The sequence below is a fragment of the Rhineura floridana genome, chromosome 10, assembly GCF_030035675.1.
Source record: "Rhineura floridana isolate rRhiFlo1 chromosome 10, rRhiFlo1.hap2, whole genome shotgun sequence".
NCBI classification, from domain to species: Eukaryota; Metazoa; Chordata; class Lepidosauria; order Squamata; family Rhineuridae; genus Rhineura; species Rhineura floridana.
The window spans coordinates 52,216,045-52,233,267 of NC_084489.1; the positions used below are offsets into that span (position 1 = coordinate 52,216,045).

The window sequence follows — 17,223 nt, forward strand, 5'->3', positions numbered from 1 at the left end:
TGGTACAAATCCCTTATGTTCAATAGATGGTACCAAACTTCAAAAGGACAATGAGCCTATTGCACTGCATTGGAAAGAGCATTACCACGACCTCCTTAATTGTAACTCCATTGTGGCTGATGAGGTCTTCTCACGAATCCCACAATAACAAATTATCTCTAATTTGTTTGCAGTATCCCCTAATTTGGATGAAGTCAGTAAAGCCATTAATCAAATGAAGAATAACAAAGCTAGTGGACCTGATGGGATTCCTGCTGAAGTCTTTAAAGAAGGTGGGCCTGAATTTACACAACAACTTCATAAGCTCATCGAAAAAATCTGGATGAGGGAGGAAATCCCAGAAGACTTTAGGGATGCCATAATTATCACTCTTTTCAAGAAGGGTAATAGAACAGATTGTGGAAACTACCGAGGCATCTCTCTTCTAGCTACCACAGGTAAAATCCTTGCAAGGATCCTCGCAAATCGCCTCCTACCTATCTCAGAAGACATCCTCCCTGAATCCCAAAATGGTTTCCACCCTTCCAGGGGGACAGTGGACATGATCTTCACTGCACGACAGCTTCAAGAAAAATGCAGGGAGCAAAACCGACCTCTGTATATGGCGTTTATTGATCTGACTAAGGCTTTTGATACTGTAATTCGAACTGCTCTCTGGACCATCCTTCTGAAAATTGGATGCAAATCAGAAAAGGTACCGCCAGGGCCAAGAAGATGCCAGCATGGTTAACGAGCAAAGTCAAGGAAGCTCTTAGAGGCAAAAAGTCTTCCTTCAGAAAATGGAAGTCTTGTCCGAATGAAGAAAATAAAAAAAAACACAAACTCTGGCAAAAGAAATGCAAGAAGACAATAAGGGATGCTAAAAAAGAATTTGAGGAGCACATTGCTAAGAACATAAAAACCAACAACAAAAAATTCTATAAATACATTCAAAGCAGGAGACCATCTAGGGAGACAATTGGACCCTTGGATGATAAGGGAGTCAAAGGTGTCCTAAAGAACGATAAGGAGATTGCAGAGAAGCTAAATGAATTCTTTGCATCTGTCTTCACAGTGGAAGATACAGGGCAGATCCCTGAACCTGAACTAACATTTGCAGGAAGGGATTCTGAGGAACTAAGACAAATAGTGGTAACGAGAGAGGAAGTTCTAAGCTTAATGGACAATATAAAAACTGACAAATCACCAGGCCTGGATGGCATCCACCCGAGAGTTCTCAAAGAACTCAAAGGTGAAATTGCTGATCTGCTAACTAAAATATGTAACTTGTCCCTCAGGTCCTCCTCCGTGCCTGAGGACTGGAAAGTGGCAAATGTAACGCCAATCTTCAAAAAGGGATCCAGAGGGGATCCCAGAAATTACAGGCCAGTTAGCTTAACTTCTGTCCCTGGAAAACTGGTAGAAAGTATTATTAAAGCTAGATTAACTAAGCACATAGAAGAACAAGCCTTGCTGAAGCAGAGCCAGCATGGCTTCTGCAAGGGAAAGTCCTGTCTCAGTAACCTATTAGAATTCTTTGAGAGTGTCAACAAGCATATAGATAGAGGTGATCCAGTGGACATAGTGTACTTAGACTTTCAAAAAGCGTTTGACAAGGTACCTCACCAAAGGCTTCTGAGGAAGCTTAGCAGTCATGGAATAAGAGGAGAGGTCCTCTTGTGGATAAGGAATTGGTTAAGAAGCAGAAAGCAGAGAGTAGGAATCAACGGACAGTTCTCCCAATGGAGGGCTGTAGAAAGTGGAGTCCCTCAAGGATCGGTATTGGGACCTGTACTTTTCAACTTGTTCATTAATGACCTAGAATTAGGAGTGAGCAGTGAAGTGGCCAAGTTTGCTGACGACACTAAATTGTTCAGGGTTGTTAAAACAAAAAGGGATTGCGAAGAGCTCCAAAAAGACCTCTCCAAACTGAGTGAATGGGCGGAAAAATGGCAAATGCAATTCAATATAAACAAGTGTAAAATTATGCATATTGGAGCAAAAAATCTTAATTTCACATATACGCTCATGGGGTCTGAACTGGCGGTGACCGACCAGGAGAGAGACCTCGGGGTTGTAGTGGACAGCACGATGAAAATGTCGACCCAGTGTGCGGCAGCTGTGAAAAAGGCAAATTCCATGCTAGCAATAATTAGGAAAGGTATTGAAAATAAAACAGCCGATATCATAATGCCATTGTATAAATCTATGGTGCGGCCGCATTTGGAATACTGTGTACAGTTCTGGTCGCCTCATCTCAAAAAGGATATTATAGAGTTGGAAAAGGTTCAGAAGAGGGCAACCAGAATGATCAAGGGGATGGAGCGACTCCCTTACGAGGAAAGGTTGCAGCATTTGGGGCTTTTTAGTTTAGAGAAAAGGCGGGTCAGAGGAGACATGATAGAAGTGTATAAAATTATGCATGGCATTGAGAAAGTGGATAGAGAAAAGTTCTTCTCCCTCTCTCATAATACTAGAACTCGTGGACATTCAAAGAAGCTGAATGTTGGAAGATTCAGGACAGACAAAAGGAAGTACTTCTTTACTCAGCGCATAGTTAAACTATGGAATTTGCTCCCACAAGATGCAGTAATGGCCACCAGCTTGGATGGCTTTAAAAGAAGATTAGACAAATTCATGGAGGACAGGGCTATCAATGGCTACTAGCCATGATGGCTGTGCTGTGCCACCCTAGTCAGAGGCAGCATGCTTCTGAAAACCAGTTGGCGGAAGCCTCAGGAGGGGAGAGTGTTCTTGCACTCGGGTCCTGCTTGCGGGCTTCCCCCAGGCACCTGGTTGGCCACTGTGAGAACAGGATGCTGGACTAGATGGGCCACTGGCCTGATCCAGCAGGCTCTTCTTATGTTCTTATGTTCTTAAATTTGTGAATATTTTGCGACTCCTCCATGACAACATGACGGCTACAATTTTGGATAACAATGGCTCTCAAAGTGACCCATTCAAAGTGGGATCAGGCGTCAAACAGGAATGCGTCATTGCTCCGACCTTATTTGCTATTTTCCTCGCCATGATTCTACACCTTGTTGAGGGGAAACTTCCCACTGGCGTGGAAATCACATATCGAACAGATGGAAAGCTTTTTAATCTCAGTAAGCTGAAAGCAAAAAGTAAGGTAATTACAACCTCTGTCGTAGAACAATATGCCAATGATAATATAGTCTCCGCACATTCAGAGGAAGATATTCAAACTATCCTAAATGTCTTTGCAGAAGCATATGAAAAGCTTGGCCTCTCGCTTAACATAAAAAAAACCAAAGTGCTCCATCAGCAAGTGTGAACTAATCCCTCTGTAGCACCATCAATCTAGCTTAATGGTGCGATGCTGGAGAATGTTGATCACCTTTCTTATCTTGACAGCCATCTCTCTGTAAAAGCTGACATCGATGCTGAAATTCAGCATCGTCTGAGCTCTGCGAGTGCCGCATTCTCCCAAATGAAGCGTAGAGTGTTTGAGGATCGGGATATTCGCAGGGAGACCAAACTGCTTATTTACAAAGCCATTGTACAACTGACCTTACTGTACGCCTGTGAAACATGGACTATCTATAAACGCCACTTCCAACTTCTTGAAAGATTCCACCAACGCTGCCTCCAGAAAATTCTGCAAATTACTTGGGTAGATAGGCGGACTAATGTTAGCATATTGGAAGAAGCAAAGACCACCAGTGTTGAAACAATGATCCTCCAACATCAACTTCGCTGGACTGGCCATGTTGTTCGAATGCCTGATCACCATCTTCCAAAGCAGCTACTTTACTCCCAACTTGAGGATGGAAAACGGAAGACTGGTGGACAGCAAAAGAGGTTTAAAGATGTTCTCAAAGCTAATCTAAAAAAATGTAACATGAGCATCGAGAACTGGGAAGTCTTGGCCCATGAGCGTCCCAATTGGAGGTCGGCCATTATCAAAGGTGCTATGGACTTTGAAGAAGCACGAGTAAAGGGCGAAAGGGACAAATGAGCTAACCAGAAGGCATGTCAAGCAAATCCTCATCGTGACCATCTTCCATCTGGAAACCTATATCCTCACTGTGGGAGGCTGTGAAGATCCAGAATTGGCCTCCACAGTCACTTACAGACCCACTGTTTAAGACCTTACCCTGGAAGACAATCTTACTCGGCCACAAGTGGTCGCCAGTGAATGAATATGTTCCTAACATAGCAGAGTGCCTTCCAATCTGTAAAGGGTGTTTAAAAAGTAAGTACTACATATTTTTGCATTTTTCCCAAATTTAATTTTTTCCTGGAAACAAATGGTTGCAAAAAATCTCATGGCTTCAGAATTTCTGGAGATTTTACATCTGTATCACAAATGGTTCCTAATACACTTCCTTCTGTTGTCTATGCATATGGATTGACTAAATTCCAAATGGGAAGGATTTTCTTTGCTGCCTAGGGGTGAAAAGTACACCAGTTAGTTGCTGTGCTAACCATTCTTTTAATCCAGGAGTGGCTAACCCTTTCATCCTCCAAATGTTCCTGGACTAAAACCTCCCAACATTCCTGACTCTTGGCCATGATTGCTGGGGCTGATTAGAGTTGGTCCAGCACCATCTAGAGAACACTAGGTTAACCATCTGTTTGAGTCCCTCTCTACACTCCCTCCCCAACATGTCAGAGGCACTGGGGAGAGATGAAAAATATAGGTTATTTGTTGGAATGGTTAGGCAGCAAGGAAAGTTTTTAAACAGCCCCAAATCCAGCCCTCAAGCAGGTGGGACCCTAGGACTTGCCTGAGGGTGCTACCTGCTGATGCAAGAGAATGCAACACGCAAACCAATTACGACTTAAGACTGCCTTTCAAACACCCCAGATTAAGGTGAGACACTGTAAAACAAGATGAATTCCAAGCAAGTCAAATTCATCACAAAGGGAAGAAACTATCTCCTGAATGTTCTGAAGTTTCACTCTAACAAGACATTCCTGAATATACAGTGTGCCCATTGACACAGGACAGAAAGAGGAAGCGAGAAGTCAGGAAGAGCAAGCGTAGCTATCACCATGGAAAACTGGTTAAGATGTGTACACAGAAAAAGCTCAGCTTTAGTGCAAAGGGGAGGCATTAATGAATGGGGATTTGAACCCAGATCTCCTTGGTCCAAGTCAAATTTCTGAGCGGTACTGTTGCAGCAACATCAAGAGTCCTGTGGCACCTTAAAGATTAACAAATGTAGTTATGGCTAAGTGCTCATGAACTAGAGTCCATTTCATCAGATGCCTCTAGCATTCTTCCCACTGTGAAAGTAACCTGACCACATAAATCTATCCAGAGAATAAATTTATAGTTTCCTAGATGAGGAATGACCAATAGGTCACGCAGAAGCTATTTTATATTCCTATATATCGTCACAAAACAGCAGTAGTCGTATCTATTCTATCAAAGGCAAAAATTGTCCTTTAACATCACATACCAATGCAAATAGATTGACATCCTAGTTCATATGTGCAAGATGTGACCCTTGGCATTATAGACAGGTTCTAGGGACTGGGCCCTGGTTAAAACAGGTCCTGTAATAAACAGCCTTTCCATTATGATGATTGGTAATAATAATTTGTCCTAATAACAATACCTAGCAATTTCTTTAGAGCAGGGATAGCCAATGTGGTGGTCTCCAGATGTTGCAGGACTCCAGCTCCTATCATCTCTGATTATTAGTCATGCTGGCTGGGGCTGATGGGAGCTGTAGTCCAACAACATCTGGAGGGCACCATGTTAGCTAACCCAACTTCGAGCGTTCAAAATTGTCCTTCTAAATGATCATGTTGCAATCCTTACAACAACTCTGCAAGGTAGGTCAGTATTATTATCCCGACATTGCAGATGAGAGGACTGAAAAGCGATTTGACTTAAGGTCATCTAGATACTTCATGCTAAGATTCAAACCAAGGACTTTCTGATTAGTAGCTCAGTCTTAGCCTCTGCACTCCACCAATTTTTAATCCTTAAAATGTGATTTGATCCATTAGATATGTTTAGCATGAGGCTGCAAGCTAATTTTGCATAATTTTTACTTGCAGCAAAACTGATCCAGGAAAGCTATTTTTCCAAATATAAATAATTTTTTATATTTACATTTATAATGTGATTTCTTTGTAGCCTCTTGGGTTTTTCACTGACAAAGATGTTATGCCCATACATTCCCAGAATCTTTCATCCTCAAGCCCACTGCACTGCTTATCTTACTTATCTTAGTCCTATAAATTAATCCTTATTTTAAAAATGTTCTCTTCTCAGTGTATTTTGTCACTGTATATTAAAGTATTTTCTGCTTCCGAAACAATATGGGTAATTGCCCCTCTGTCCACCAGCTGTTCTGGAAAGTATAGTTAATAGAAATGTTATTAGAAAAATAAGAATAGGTAGATGGTTTAAACAATTGTTCTGTTTTGTTAATGTTATGAGAAATTCAGCATCTCTTTTGTCACTGCCAATTAGGAAGCTGAAGGTAGTATTCAATGCTAGTCGTAGATCCACTGAATTTAATAGACATAGCGAACGCAGGGTCATTCATTTCAGTGGATCTACTCTGAGCAGGACTTACTTGATTATAACCCCGTGTTTCATAATGGACCTGCAAAAAAGGTTGCAGCATGGCATATTCCTGCTCAGAGTTCCAGCCAGCCAGACATGCCCTTGTCTAGCATACTCCATTCTGTCCAGCATTCTCCCGCCCCAGAATTCTGTTTCCCTCTTTCCCCAGCAGTCAGCATTCTAGGCCCACTGAGCATGTCCAGACCTCAATAGACTATTTTTGAGTCCCCTCTTTTTTCCCTTTTTCCTAAAGATTTTCTGTACCTCTTCAAGCCTCGGGGTTTCCTCTTGTGTATTGGTAGCGCCATTTTGAGGACTGGCACTCAGTGAATGTGTTTAATGTTAGCCTACAGGATAGGATTCCACAGAGGCCAGAATTCAGAACTCAGAAGGCTACCAAAAAACAGAAAAACAAACTTACTTTCTGTCTTTCAAGACTATGCAAAAGTTGCAGATGTTTCAGTTTAGGAAACCAGTAACAGTTTCACATTTGTCCCAGTTAACAATTCATCATTCATTATTTTATTTGTATGCCGTCTTTCCACAAAAGAATGTGCTCAAGGCGACTTACAACAAGGTGAACAGAAATACATCTCAAAAACAATTGCAAAAACAATTTCCTAATAACAAAAAATAATAAAACAGTAACATAACAACAAACAATAACATAGCAAGCAAAAACAGCTTTTCAGTATTATCACCAATTGACCTGGTAACCTCACTGATCCTTGCAGGGATGGCCTAAATGTACTATGCACACAGATGGAATTTCTTGCTTTCCCAGTATGGGGGAACTGACTTGCTCTCCATTAAATGCATATTTTGTTAGTAGAGACACAGAAAAATGTCACAGAAAGGTTGAAGTTAGGAAGACCCACCCTCTTCTTGCATATACAGTACTTCTAAAATTATATTTTGGAAACATTTTTAATGGAATGCAATCTAAATAATATCAGTTACAATGTTGGAAGACATCAGGAGAGATAAGGAAAGATACAACACATAGAGCAAAGCTGAAAGACTGACATTCTAATCCCCTGTTCCCCTCCAAAGAAGTTTACATGAAAGCTTTGTCACATTGATTTAAGTGAAATGTATTTCCTTATTTTAGGATCACGAGGGCAGCATACACACCACACATTTGAAGCACGTTCACCCCAACCCTGAATCCTGGGAACTGTAGTTGCAAGTAAACATTTGAAAATTGTTAAACTGAGATTAAATGTTGTTCCATCCCCCAAACTCTACAGTTCAGTCAAAATCCATGCTGCAAACTTAAATCAACACAGCCTTCCCTGTTTTCAAGCAACAGCTTGAAATCTGATATTCTTGTGATGAGTGTTTTCTCATACTGGCCTCATTCACACATCATGGTAAACTAAACTTTGGCTTATTGGGGCTGCATGCTGGCTTCCAGAGAGGAATTCACACTCTTTTTGCTTCTTGCTGGTCCTTTTAGAACAGTGTGGCATGCTAAAAGGATTGTGGTTTTAGTCCAAATTTTAAGGACCTACCCAAGGTACTGAATTTTTTTTTTATCTTCAGCACCTTGGCCAGCTCCTTGACCTTTCAGATTAAAGCCCAGCGTGTATTCCACTGCCCCACTGACATGGAGCCATCAGCCGCCACTGGCTCTGATGATACTCTAAGCCACTCTAAGCCTTAAAGATGCCCCCGCCACCATCTTGGGTGATGGCAGGAATGTGTGCACAGCGTGCTGATGCAGTGACATGGGAAGTAGGTGGGGCGGGTGGGGTTATTTAAGACCATGCCTCCTGTATCAGGGGGTGTTGCATGGGAGCCTGCAGTTCCGTGATCTGCAGCAGTGATGGGTTGCTGGGCTCCACAATCCAGAGCTCCACCCTCCCAGCCTAAGGAGGGGCCTTCAGGGGCCCTTGGCCAAGGCCTGAACTGGCTGCCCACTGATGCCAGACCTGATAAATGAGAGGAAGGACCCTTACATCTTGCCCTGTGCTCTTTGGTGGAAGGGTGAGGATAAGAAGTTTTTAAAATTAAATTAAACAACTGACTACATTAAGGATAAAGATATTGTGATGGAAATCACTATAAATGGTTTGAAGAGGGAAAAGAGACATGCACTAAGGGCAACCTTTCCCAAGCTCATGCCCTCCAGATGTTTTGGACTGCAACTCCCATCGCCCCAGCCAGTTCTTAGAGGACAGATCTATAGCCAAGAAAGCAGTTGCTGCCTCTATTTTTCAGAGAAGGTAATGACTGCATTCACACATAAAAACAAACCAATGTTTCTGGCTTATCACGGTTTAGGGTGAAGCAGCAGCATGCTCATTCATGCTGCCCAACTGGTCCTGCTTTGCTCCTCAATGGTGTATGTTTCATGAGGTCATCAACCACAAAAAGCTTTTTGATTATCACAATGAACCAAAGTTTATCACAGGAACCAGGAATTATACAATCCTTAAGTTGTTTTATCAGGGTAAGGGTAAGAAGATGGAAGTGTTGCTGTGCATGTGGCCTTTTTGCATGAACATTTCCTGGCCCTCTGGTACCCCAAACCCAGGTAAGTGCCACCACGACTCCCTAAAACCAACTCAAAAGAGCGGCCATTTGTTCTCTCCTGGGTGTCAGGGCTCTACAACCTTCCTAATTTTACTCCCTGGGGATTAATGGTCAAATTTGCCCCAAATCTAGAGCCCTTCTAGATTGGCCAGGATGCTTATTAGAATAACACAGATGGGACCTGCAACAAAATGTTACAATGTAGAGTGCTCCTGTTCAGGGTTCCTGCCAGCCAGCCACTGTGCAGGATACTCCATTCCCACGTACACACACACAAGTTTCCCCTCCCAACAATCGGTCACAATTTTGTGGCCATGGACTACCGTGTGGGCTTTTCTCCCTCAGGAACATAGGAAGCTGCCTTATACCGAGTGAGACCATTGGTCCATCTACTCAGTATTGTTGTCCACTATAACGGGCAGTGGCTCTCCAGGGTTTCAGGCAGGAGGCTCACCCAGCCCTGCTTCAGGAAGGTGGGGACTGAACCTGGGATCTTCTGCATGCAAAGCAGATGCTGTACCACCGAGGCATAGCCCTTCCCCTTGCCCCCTTCTGCTGTGTTTTGAGTCTGTGTGTGTGTATTTTGTACTTCTGCAAACCTTGGGCATCCCCCAGGCTGTTGGTACTTGCCTTTTGTGTGAGCGTGGTGCCATCTGGGCTACCTAAGGATTCATATTCAAGAGCATCAGTTGGCTACTTCTTGAAAAATTAAACTTCTAGTCTCCCCATCAACTAACAATCCCAGGGTGGATTACACTATAAGGCTTGAAAAGCCCCTTGCACAGCTCTTTTCAAGGGCCCAGAACCAGCAGGTTGTTGTGCAATTGTGAAGCACTGCACTTTGACACCTGTCGATTGCTTGATGTCATCATGATGTCAGATGATTGACCAGTGGGTACTCCTGCTCACCTAAGTTGGCTTGGGGGGGGGAATAAAGATCTAGTCCACAGGGTGAAAAAGGTTCCTCAACCCTGCTGTAAGCCACAAAACACACACCACTAGAATCAAATCCACATTCAAAGACCAGAGGAAAAGCAGATAAAAATATCAGGGTTTAAAACAGCATATAACTCTAAAATTCTAAAACATATTTTCATATAAGTATAAATGTATAGCTATAAAACTATAACTGTTAGCATATATAAAACGGATCCAGCATTAAACAGCACACAACTCAGAAATTCTAAAACTTATCTTAATATAAGTATAGAACTATAGCTATGTGACTGTAACATTAGCATATACAGTATGGATCCTGGTAAGTGGTCAAAGCAGCTCAGAGAGAGCAGGAAAGGGAATGACTGTGCAATGGAGGGGTAGTGATATGACTCAGTCGGGAGACAAGATATCCATGCCCTTACTACAGAGGAGTCTCAGCCCCAAACAACATGGCCAATAGTTGGGGGGTTGGGAGTTAAAGTACAGGAGCAACTGGAAGGCCACAGGTTTCCCACCCCTGCCTTAATAAAAAGGAGAAATTTCACAAGTACAGTTTCTCCTCTCATGAAGCTGCCAGGATCAGACAAGGTGCACCTGATTCAATTCTCTCCGCCCAATGAAATATTAAAGGCCTGTCTTTTTATAGGACCTTTTCATAGCTGGAGAGGCTATAAAATGCCAGGGACAGCATTTCAAAACCTCAAATGGTGTGTAAGCACTTGCCCCATCATACCTTTGCATAAAAGAGAGGAGCCATGGTGACCTTTAACGGAATGTATCCCTGAGTGATTTAGGATGCAACCTTTTCCCCAATCACATGGGGGGTAATCCTATTGAACTCTAGACTCTTCCCTGTCACTTGAGGCTCATGTAGCCTCGGTGGCATGGAATGCGTTCTACCAACTTCGGTTGGTAGCCCAGCTACGTCCCTACCTGAGTAAGGAGGATCTTACATCAGTAGTACATGCTCTGGTCACCTCACGTTTGGATTACTGTAATGCGCTCTACGTAGGGCTACCTCTGAAGACGGTTCGGAAGCTACAGCTGGTGCAAAATGCGGCGGCCAGACTGCTAACAAGAATGAAGCGATCGGACCATATAACACCTGTTCTGGCCCGCTTGCACTGGCTTCCAATACGCTTCCGGGCCAGATTCAAAGTGTTGGTATTAACCTACAAAGCCTTATACGGCTCGGGACCATGATATCTGTCGGAATGCCTCTCCCATTATGAACCGGCTCGTACACTACGGTCTGCTACGAAGGCCCTCCTCCGGGTCCCGACCCATAGGGAGGTCCGGAGGGTGGTGACAAGATCAAGGGCCTTCTCAGTGGTGGCCCCCAAACTATGGAATAGTCTCCCCGAGGAGGTGCGCTTGGCGCCGACCCTATCATCCTTTCGGCGCCAAGTTAAAACCTTTCTCTTCTCCGAGGCATTTTAATTTTTTGTTAATGATGGTAATGTTTGTAATTTGATCTTAGTTATGCAGTTTTTAGATTGTGAAATTTGATTTTAGATTGTTATGCTTTTGTATTTTCCTGTATTTTATTGCATTTACGTTCACCGCCCAGAGAGCTATTGCTAGTCGGGAGGTATATAAGTTTTAAAAATAATAATAAATAAATTAAACTCAATGGGGCTTACTTCCACATAGATAGATACAGGATTGCAAGCTCAAATCCAAATAAAATATATGATCCAAGATAAGACAGAAACAGTTTAATAGGATTCAAATGATTAAAAGAGATTTGAGATTAGCTCACTTAACTTAAAGCTTTGGACCTAAGCAGCTATAGGCATTTATTATTATTATTATTATTATTATTATTGGTAAACAAGGCTGTAATCCTTTCCCTAGAAGAGAATTCCATTGAATTCACTGGGTTTTGATTATGATTACTTCTGAGTAGACATGTTTAGACTTGCACTGTTATAACTTCCCAATGGTAAAAATGGCCTCACTCTCAGATTCATCTTCAGTTGAATTTATTATCAAATGTAGATCTTGGAGGCTATATTGCTGTTATATCCTCCTTACTTGATAGGTTGAGGCTGATTTCTCCCCCCCCCATTTCAATTTCCTAGTTGGTTTAACCCCTTCAGTGCTGAGCTCAACCTAGTCATTCCCAAAATAGCATTACTTCCATTTTCTTCTCTCAGCACTGCATAGCAGGTACTTGGCTTTTTGGTAATGCACAAGAATATGGGCGGGCTCGTTGCTGTGAAGCTGAGCCGCACGCAGCATGCTTGAAAGCAGTGATGTATCTGATCCCATCACCACCACCCGCGGAGAATCAGATTAGCCATCTTGGGGGGCCCCAAGCCCCTGCGCTAAAGTAAGACCCATCTAGAGATGCCTCAGTTCCCCCCCCCTTTTTTTTTCTTGGGTGACATATTTTTGTCGTGGAGGGGGCGCCTCCGACAGGCTTTCGGTGCAGCTCTGGAAATAACATCCACGCTGTTCTGCATCCGATATTAACGAAAATAAACAAAATCCCCCAACAATCCTCAAATAACTGCCGAGGACCCTCCCACCCAGCAAGTCCTTGCCAGCGGAGGCTCTTATAACTAGATCGAAGCCCTGCCGGGGTCCTCCTTCCCTCCCAAGCTCTGCAGCCTTGTATTCAGCCCGGGAAGAAGAAGAAACCGATGTAGCTGCAGCATCTTTCAAGGGCAGGGGAGGGAGGGGCAGGGGAGGGAGGGAGAGAGACTGGCATCATCGCCCATCTAGATCCACACGCGCCCCCTCAGCGGCTGGCATTACCTTGCCTGGATAATCCAAGCCTCTGCGTGCTGCCTTAACCCGGGGCAGGCAGGATGCGTCCGGAGAGGTGCCAAAAAGAGGGAGAGTGGATCCCTGGCTGGCCCCAACTGGGCGGGGAAAGGATGCTTAACGCCCGGCGCCCCTCTCTTGGCTGCAGGATGCGAATCGGCGCTGCTCCTGCTGCTGCTCCTGCTGCCACCGAGAAATGTGCTGCCTCACGCTGGCCTGGCTGGCTCCGCCCAGCAACCGCCGATTCCCTCCCCCCTGGGCCCTGGCACTGACATCTCTCCCTCCCCGCCCCCTTGCAAACCCGACGGAGCCAAATTAACCCAAATCTACACTGCCAACTTTAGGCCGGTGAGGAAGGGGAGGTAGAGGGACACGGGCGGATGAGAGCCGTCGATCAGTGGCAGAGAGCATCAACTCTGCAGGCAGAAGGGCCCAGGTTCAAGCCTCATGTCCCCTGTCTGAAACCCGCAGAGCAGCTGCCAGTCAGTGTCGACAGTCCTGACCTAGACAGACGAATGGTCTGACTCGGTATAAGAGAGCATCCTGTGTTCCTGTCGGGGGACAGGGCGTCGCATGTGGCCCTAAAGGAAGGGGAGATGATTGGCAGCAGGAGTCTGCTGGGCTGCGATCACAAAACCAACACCCACACAAAAGTTCATGTGCACCTGCATGTGTGTTGTGGCATCTTGTTAAAGATGAGCAGATTTGTGACATCAATAATTTCATGGCATAAAAAGTGTCTGTTCTTGGCAGATATTTACCAGCTGAGAAGAACTCTTTGCGCTCCTGATAAAATGTGATATCTGCCCCACAGAAATTGATACCATGAAAAATCTGTTGCCTTTAAGATGCCACAGAAATAAAGGTGAGTTCTGTGGCATCTTAGAACAACAGATTTTTCATGGTAAGTAAGTAAATGGTAGTGTGTGTGTGTGTGTGTGTGTGTGTGTGTGTGTGTGTGTGTGTGTGTGTGTGTTGAAACAGACTAGCTCAGCTACCCCTCTGGAATGTGAAAACCAGCAGAGGCAATGCTGTTGTGCTTCTGAGCTTGTGAAACCAGGAAGGACAGACTTGCCAAGGCCTCCCAAAATGGCTTCTATGGCAAGTAAAAATAAAATAATAATTGTGACATGCACTTTTGTGGACTACAGCCTTCTGTAGCCATCATCTAACACCCACCCACACAACATCTTCAAATCTATCTGGAAGGCAGTCCAATCAAGACAACTGGCCTTACCTTCCAGTCTTCCCTTACTCCGCCAACTTCCATGGGTTGGATAAAATGTAAGAACTGGCCATGCACGTGCATTGGGCTTACACTCATGATTTCTAACCCTGGCACGACCATGATACTTTTCCTATACGCATACAGTTGTGTGCATATGCATGGGCAGCGGGCAGGGCTGCTGCTGATTGTTTACATTTATTACCTGCTCTTCACCTCTGAGATTCCAGAGTGAGTTATAACAGTTTTTAGATGCATTAGAAACAACTGGGAAACACTGGGAGGGCCTCCTATGAAGAAATAAAGCAGATGCCTTCAGAGCTTCCATTTTGGGAAAGGTATGGGGTTTCAATGGAGGTCCATATTCCCCCTGGTACTGCCACCATCACTCTTCTTGTTCTTTATATAAAGGATGAGTCCAGTTGCCGCAAAGACCAACCCCACAATCCCTATCCACATCGTGCTCTTGGTAGAGTCTAACTGTGGCTCCCACTGCACACTGACAGGGCCGTCAAAGTTGGCATGGTCCACCTGGCAGGTGTAGACATCTCTACATTCCAGCTGCCTCTCCAGCATCACCTGAATCTAGAAGGTCCAATCCCCATTTCAGGTGACCTCTGTGGTCCACACTGTGGAATCCTCCTTTCCATTCCTGAACCACTTGATCTCAGTCTTCAAAGGAAAAAAGCCAACCACATTGCAAATCAGCACAGTAAGATGCCACGTCTCCATGTGTTATATTAGGCATACGAAACCTCAAGCCTGTGTTTTCTCCAAGCTGACACTCCAGATTGTTCCTTGCATGGAAGGGAGCTTGAGAAAAGTATTTGTTTGCCAAATACAGGCTATTAAGAGATCACAATAAATCAATCCATCTTTATGCCATCAAAATACAACACACACGAGCAATACATTTACCGTGGACTAGTACAGTTTTATTGTATGTACCAACACATCAAGTAACAGCAGAAAGGTAACAGAAGCATACACAAGGATTTGAACTGAATAAGTACAAATATGGGCTGCATTCTTGGAACATGATGAAGCAAAATCCCCATCTCTGAAAGATAAAGATACAGTAATACTACAGTATATCATGGAGACCAATAGCACCTTGCAAATTGATATACGCTTGAATGTTTGTTTTTAGGTTTTTGAAAATCTAAATCAAAAATACAAAAACAAATCAATTCACAATATTCATTCAACTAGTTCTCTTCAGGTGGGTAAGAGGGAAAATGGGTAGAGCAGGGCTGCACAAACACAAGTCTAGCGTGTTTAACCCTAACCATGCAAATTCTCCTGGCCCCTTAAGTGATAAAAGTGAACTTCTGTAGCAGTGAGCCTTTTGTATTCATGGAGGCTCCCTGTGCAATTGACAAACCTGATCTTCCAGGGTTCTCAGTCACAAGGAGCTTCCATGGATACAGACAGCTCCTCAATGCAGAAGTTCACTTATATCACATCAGAGGCAGGGAGGAATTACGTGGTCTTGGGGATGGGGCACTGCTCTACCCATATTTCCCCTTAGGATATCAACACCAAAGACGGATGACCTTCCAGGTTCAATATATTTTCACCTGGTTGTAAAGTCTATAACATCGTCTGTCTTAGTGTCCTGCTGTTCCAGGGGGTCATCAACATGGTGCTCATGGGCACAATGGCACCCTTGAGATCTTTCCTTAATACCCACTAAGCCTCTAAGCCCTCCCGCCCCTTGCTCACTGCCGCATTGGTCATGAGGTTGTGAGGGTGGTTACCATTTTCTTCCTTGAAAAGTATAGAGAGCTGAAGATGGAAGTTGGAAGAGTGACACTCTTTCCCACTTCCTCTTCCAGCTCTGTGTGATCAAGGGTCAGATTGATTCTACTGATCCAACTTTCACGAAATCCTTTGGAAAAGCAAAGTCTGTGAGTGTGCACTTTTCTTCTGTCTCTCAGGGGGCTGATCTGGGGGAAGGGGGGATAAAAGGGACCAGAAGGGATAGGACCTATGGCACTCACTCAAAACTCCAAATATGCCCATGGCCCTAAAAAGGTTGGTGTCCCCACCAATAGCCAACTGTACCTAGCCCTAAGTATCTGTAATTCAAATAATGACATTGTTTACCATTACCATACCCCTTTTTACTTTAAAACCCTGGTTGGATCAGCTCAAGTGCATGGTTTTTTCAAAGAAATTCAGCTTCAGGAAGATTTCACAACTGATTGGTAGATCAAACCCTTTGTCTGCCAGGTGTGGCCAATGGAAACACTTTGTTATAGGCTGAGGCAGAGACAGTGATTGGTCCAACACTTTGCTATGGGTGGTCCTAAAATGTTTGAAATCAGCAGTGGGGAAGGGACATATGGCCTAGAGAGGACAGACTAGCTTCAAAACATAGCCAAAAAAACCATTCTCGCTGCTTTTGAAGTGTCTAGCATGCCCACAATCTAAGGAGAGAAGTAAAGCTCATTTGGCTGATGGATAGACTGCTCTCTTCCATTCTGATCTTTCTGGGAGGCAGCCTTCCATTGACCCTTGATGCCCTGGCCAACAGGAGAGGCCAGAATGTGCTTACCTTCTGTTGTGCGGTCCTAGGGCAATTCTCTCTCTCTCTCTCTCTCTCTCACTCTCTCTCTCTCTCTCTCTCTCTCTCTCTCACTCACTCACTCACTCACAGACACAGACACAGACACAGACACAGACACACACACACAAAGATTTAGGCCAACAGTTAAAAGACAAATACCATGACAAACATCAATAATGGAATAGGTGTGGCATTCAGTGCCAAGACCCCATTTTTTAAAGAAGAAAATAAACTGACATAATTCTTTGTGAAGGATGTTTTCTCAGTGGTAAGTAGTTAGTACTGACATAATTGTGACCAGTGATATTAATTTGTGAGGCAAAACTAGGTTCAAAGTATTGTTGCCATAGTTGATATTTCAGCCATAGGTGAAACTAATCTGGTAGATAACAACAGAAGAGAAAAAGGAACCCTTATAGGAAGTGTGTGAAGATTAAAAATAATGTCAAGATTAATAGAAATGGTAAGAGCAGTATCCACCCTTGTCAGATCTCTATATATAAGTAAATATATGACCTGCAGTTAGATAAGATCACTGAGCATAAGCTAGTTATTATTTTAGGGGAGGGAGAAGACAGTATGGTGATGGGGGGCCTGCCTTTGCCTCATGCCAGGAGGTGAATGCAGCAGCAAACTCAACAGGCA

General features: G+C 43.9%; 1 protein-coding gene across 3 annotated transcripts in view; it reads right to left on the reverse strand.

The window, feature by feature from the left end:
- DYNC1I1 (dynein cytoplasmic 1 intermediate chain 1) overlaps nt 1–17,223 on the reverse strand; it is a 366,417-nt gene that overhangs the window by 297,620 nt on the left and 51,574 nt on the right. Inside the window, exon 1 of one of the 3 annotated variants that reach the window (XM_061586641.1) lies at nt 12,773–12,961. The exons of the other annotated variants lie outside the window; for them this stretch is intronic. The gene's annotated coding sequence lies outside the window, so the exon portion shown is untranslated. Of the gene's footprint in view, nt 1–12,772; nt 12,962–17,223 lie in introns of those variants that run through there. 3 annotated transcript variants of the gene reach the window in all.